The sequence below is a fragment of the Rhinopithecus bieti genome, unplaced genomic scaffold, assembly GCF_001698545.2.
Source record: "Rhinopithecus bieti isolate Rb0 unplaced genomic scaffold, ASM169854v2 scaffold_18466, whole genome shotgun sequence".
Taxonomy (NCBI): Eukaryota; Metazoa; Chordata; class Mammalia; order Primates; family Cercopithecidae; genus Rhinopithecus; species Rhinopithecus bieti.
In genome coordinates, this window is record NW_016809319.1 from 310697 (window position 1) to 316304 (window position 5608).

A 5608-nucleotide genomic window follows, 5' to 3' on the forward strand; every position below is an offset into this window, starting at 1 on the left:
TCCGAAGTAGCTGGTACTATAGGCGTGCGCCACCACTTCTGGCTAATTTTTATATTTTTTGTAGGTGGGGTGTGTTTCACCACGTTGGCCAGGCTGGTCTTGAACTCCTGACCTCAAGTGATCCACCCACCACAGCCTCCCAAAGTGCCGAGATTACAGGCGTGAGTCATCGTGCCCTGTCGTCTCGCCTTTTCTTTCCCGTCTTTTGCGGGGGAAAATTGGATCCTATTTTCGGACATAAATTGCAGCAGAACTTGTATTTTTGGATTGGCGGGAAGGTGAGTGAATGACGGGTGATACTGAAGACAACAGAATTAGGCATTGGAAAACGCACTGACCTTACAAATGGCAGTTTTTACATTTTGAAGAAATGACTAATGAAACAAGTCTAGGGCAGCCGAAATAGCTCAGTTGGGAGAGCGTTAGACTGAAGATCTAAAGGTCCCTGGTTCAATCCCGGGTTTCGGCAGATGTCTTTTGGTTATTTGCATAATTGTCTTTCCGTTATACAACACTTGCACACCAATTCTAGAGGTCTATATATAACTCCAATTTTTTCGCTGTTTTTTGAAAATTCCATAAAGGTAATGTACATATATATGTATGTATATTTGTATCACTCTCTCCACTGAAATCTTCCATGAAGTGTTAACTGATGGCATGTAAATTATTTAAAATCTTAAATCTAGAAAGTTACTAATTTTAAAATCTAAGAAATTCCAATATGCTATAGACTGTGGCAATTACAATTCATTTCTGATTTGATGTTATTTATGTGTGTTGGGTGGGGGTATTTTAAATCACAAGAAATGTGAAGAAACCTGTAAAAGAAGAACTATGTGGCGGTGGTGGTGGTATATTCAAGAAACATTTTGCAATTAGAAACCCCTCGGTTTGTATCTTAAGTCACCTCCATAGCTCTGCAGTTAAACTGCTGGAAAAATAACTTTTGTTTTGTTTTGTTTTGTTTTGTTTTGTTGAGGCAGGGTCTCACTCTGTCACCCATACTGGAGTGCAGTGGTATGATCACAGCTCACTGCAGCCTCAGCCTCCCTGGACTCAAGCGATCCTCACATGTCAGGGAGGATCTGAGACTACAGAAATGCAACAACAAGCCTGGCTTTCTCTGTCTCTCTTTTGTACTTTTTTTGTAGAAACTGGGCTTCACTATGTTCCCCCGGCTGTTGTTGAAATCCTGGGCTCAAGCAACCTGCCCACTTCTGCCTCCCAACGTGCTGGGATTACAGGTGGGAACCACCGCACCAGACCTAATTACAGGAATATTTTAAGTTTCTTACTGACAGGACATTTCTTCAGCCTGGAACCCTTGTCTAGAATTTCCAAATCTTAAGTTATTTCTGCATTGGTATCCAGGAAAGAATAAAAATAAGTATTTCTTTTCTTTTTTCTTTCTTTTTTTTTGGAGACGGAGCCTTGCTATGTCACTCAGGCTAGAGTGCAGTGGAAGGATCTCAGCTCACTGCAACGTCCGCCTCCCCCGCACAAGCAATTCTCCTGCCTCAGCCTCCCAAGCAGCTGGGATTACAGGCATCCACCACCATGCCCGACTAATTTTTGTATTTTTAGTAGAGACGGGATTTCACCACGTTGGCCAGGCTGGTCTCCAACTCCTGACCTCGTGATCCACCTGCCTCGGCCTCCCAAAGTGCTGGAATTATAGGTGTGAGCCACTGTGTCCAGTCAAAAATAAGTATTTCTAAATTAATTATTCTGTCAAACATTCAGGAGGGGCCCTAGAATACTGGAAATGAAAGCAAATGGGCAGCAAAGTCAAGACTCAGGTGCATGTGCCCCATTTTCCTTTTTTCACTTCAACTCCTCTCTTGAAATTCTGTGTTGGGATACTGGGCCTTTTTTATCCTGAGTTTTTTTTTTTTTTTTTTTTTTTTAATATCTTTTCTTCTTTCAAATTTGTGTTTCATTTAAGTTGTTATTTTCCTCTTACTCCTGCATACTGTGTGAGGAGACAATGATCTACAGTACTTTCTTTTTTTTTTTTTTTTGAGACGGAGTCTCGCTCTGTCACCCAGGCTGGAGTGCAGTGGCCGGATCTCAGCTCACTGCAAGCTCCGCCTCCCGGGTTTACGCCATTCTCTCGCCTCAGCCTCCCGAGTAGCTGGGACTACAGGCGCCGCCATCTCGCCAGGCTAATTTTTTGTATTTTTTTTTTTTAAATAGAGACAGGGTTTCACCGTGTTAGCCAGGATGGTCTCGATCTCCTGACCTCGTGATCCGCCCGTCTCGGCCTCCCAAAGTGCTGAGATTACAGGCTTGAGCCACCGCGCCCGGCCATTACAGTACTTTCAACATCATAACTGCGGCAAATTGTGAAAGGAAAATTGATACCAAATAAGAAGCAACCTCAGGGTGGGGACACTGACTGTACAGGAACTAGGAATCAGATACTTTATCCTTTAAGTCACTGACGCTTTCTCAACTCAGAAGCTTGTGTTTTATTTCAGTAAGAAATATTTGATGGGCTGGGCGTGGTGGCTCACTCCTGCAATCCCAGCACTTTGGGAGGCCAAGGCAGGTAGATCACCTGAGATCAGAAGTTTAAGACCAGCCTGGCCAACATGGTGATACCCTGTCGTTACTAAAAATACAAAATAATAATAATAATAATAAATTAGCCGGGTGTGGTGGTGGATGCCTGTAATCCCACCTACTCAGGAGGCTGAAGCAGGAGAATCCCTTGAACCCGGGAGGCAGAGGTTGCAGTGAGCCTAGATCGCACCATTGCACTCCACCCTAGGCAACAAGAGCAAGACTCCGTCATAAAAAAAAAAAAAAAGGAAATATTTGATTACACAAATGGCAGCATTAAATGTTTTCTTGCCTAGCACAGTAATGATTCCTTTACATTTTGTTGAAATCGAAGGCCTAGGGTAATTCTAAGCATGATTTGTCTCTCATTCAATACCTTAAAAATGAGGCTAATAATGATTATGTAAAATGGGATGTTGTAAAGGTCTAAGGAGATCATGCATAGGAATGCATTTAGTCAAGTCCACTCGTGGTGTGAAACCTAATTACTGGCAGGCCATGTTTCATGTCCTTTGGCTCTGGGATTCTCCCTGAACAGCACCTAAATTGATAACATTGTCTCTAGACAATGCTGTCCAATCAAAAGATTACACAAGTCTTCGACTTTAGCTTCTGGGATAAAAAGAATTTTTTTTTTAAAAAAAATGCAAATCATAAACGAGAGCCACTTCTGTAGTTTTAAATTTTCTAGTAGTCACATTTAAAAAACAAACAGGCAATACTTATTTTATATCATTTTTTAATAATTTCAACTTTTAGCCAGGCAAAGTGGGTCATACCTGTAATTCCAGCGCTTTGGGAGGCCGAGGTGGGCAGATCACCTGAGGTCAGGGGTTCGAGACCAGCCTGACCAACATGGTGAAACCCTGTCTCCACTAAAAATACAAAAATTAGCTGGGTGTGGTGGAGCACACTTGTAATTTCAGCTACTTGGGAGTCTGAGATAGGAGAATCACTTGAAACCTGGAGGAAGAGTTTGCAGCGAGCCCAGATAGCGCCACTGCACTCTAGCCTGAGACAGAGCAAGACTGTCTCAAAATAATAATAACACTAATAATAATAATTTCAACTTTTATTTTAGATTCAGAGGGTACGTGTCCAGGTTTGTTACATGGGTATATTGCATGATGCTGTGGTTGGGGTGGGATTAATCCCATCACCCGGGTAGTCAGCATAGTATCCAATAGTTAGCTTTTCAAGTCTTTCCCCTTCTCGCCTCCCCCTCTAGTAGTCCCCAGTGTCTATTGTTTCCCTCTTTTATGTCCAGTTTTACTAATATATGTAAATCACCTTGCATGTCCAAAATATTGTTTTAACAAGTAATCAATCTTAAAATTATCAGTGAGATATTTTATGTTTAAAAAATGATACTACATCTGGCCAGGTGTGGCAGCTCCTGCCTGTAATCCCAGCACTTTGGGAGGCCGAGAAGGGCAGATGACGAGGTCAGGAGTTTGAAACCAGCCTGGCCAGCACGGTGAAACCCCATCTCTACTAAAACTACAAAAAAAAAAAAAAAAAAAAAAAAAAAAAAAAAAAAATTAGCCGGGCATGGCGGCACACGCCTGTAATCCCAGCTACTCAGGGGGCTGAGGCAGGAGAACGGCTTGAACCCGGCAGGCAGAGGTTGCAGTAAGCCAAGATTGTCCCACTGCGCTCCAGTCTGGGTGACAAAGCGAGACTCCACAAAAAAAAAGAAAATTACGTCTTTGAAATCTGGTACATATTTCTCACTTTCAACACATCTTAACTTGGACTGGGCAATTTTCAGTACTCAATACCCGTTGTGGCTAACAATAACCATATTGGACAGTGCAGATTTAAACATATACTTTACATATTTTTAGGTTTTCAAAATTGAGTATGTATGACAGAGTATGTATGTCTTCAAAATTAAATGTTTAATTTCTCAGAAGAATGCTGTGTTAAATGAGTTCATCCTACAGATTATATGCAAAAAACATGTTGTTGGTAGATAGCCTGAAAATAGCTACAGATACTTAATGATTTAAAATTCTCCCATTTTTATCAGGCAAGCTTCTTACTATGAATTCCCAAGAATCCAATAGACAGCCAAGTTTCTCTTGGTGTAACACAACATAAAGATGAAGGAGTTTCTGCAAACTGTGCTAATATTGCTTTTACAGCATCAAAGAGCCAAGATAATCCTTCCCATCATTTACATGCACACACAGACAGAGTTAGGCAGGCAAACACACATGAATACACATCAGTTTTGTATATAACAATTTTCTAGTTTCTCCTTCAGTGAAATCTATCACTCATTGTTTCCTATTTTTATTCTAGAAATCCCATCAGCCAACTGAAAAGCCAAGTCTGCCACACAACTTGCAATCTGCCAGTTTTTAAAGGCATCAATGTTATTTTATTAACATTGGCAAAGGCTCGTATATGGGCAAACCAGAATGAGCAAGAGTTAATAGTCACTAGAAATTTGGTGCTGAGAAATGGGTTTTCTTCTCATCTTCTTATATAGTTCAAAGGACACACAATAAGTCCCAAGAGTCAAGAACTTCTTAGGAACAAACTTGTTTGTTGACTACAAATATCACGAATAGGTTTCTAATTTCCATATCTCAAAGTACACTTAAAAGTCTTTATTCATCCTCCATGTAATGTGTCTACTACTACTAATGCTTACAAATCCCAGGCTGGAGACGGAGTTAATTGCCTGAGTTCTCTATGTAACATCCTCACAAACGTGCCCCACAGATACTTTAAATTTAGTATGAGCCAAACTAACTCATTTCCATCTTCCAATCTATCTCCCATTCCTAAAAGCTGTTAAAACCTCTCCCCTTTTCTGCACCTGCTTGTGTTTGGCAATAGACTTTGTTTTTTTAAACCATTCTTCAATCCTGTTTGTATTTATCTTCGGTCTTATTCTCATAATTCAACCCTTCTCTCCATCCCCATAGCTGTTTTTCATTCACGCCTTATGAATCCCTTCCCCTCCCCTTCCCTCCCCTCCTCTCTTCTCTCCCCTTCCCTTCCCTTCCCTTCCCTTCCCTTCCCTTCC

General features: G+C 41.2%; 1 non-coding gene across 1 annotated transcript; it reads left to right on the forward strand.

Moving 5' to 3' along the window:
- The first annotated feature begins 396 nt into the window (after positions 1–396).
- On the forward strand, positions 397–469 carry TRNAF-GAA (transfer RNA phenylalanine (anticodon GAA)). Its single transcript has one exon. It is a non-coding gene; the product is annotated as a tRNA-Phe (tRNA).
- Positions 470–5608: the final 5139 nt, after the last annotated feature.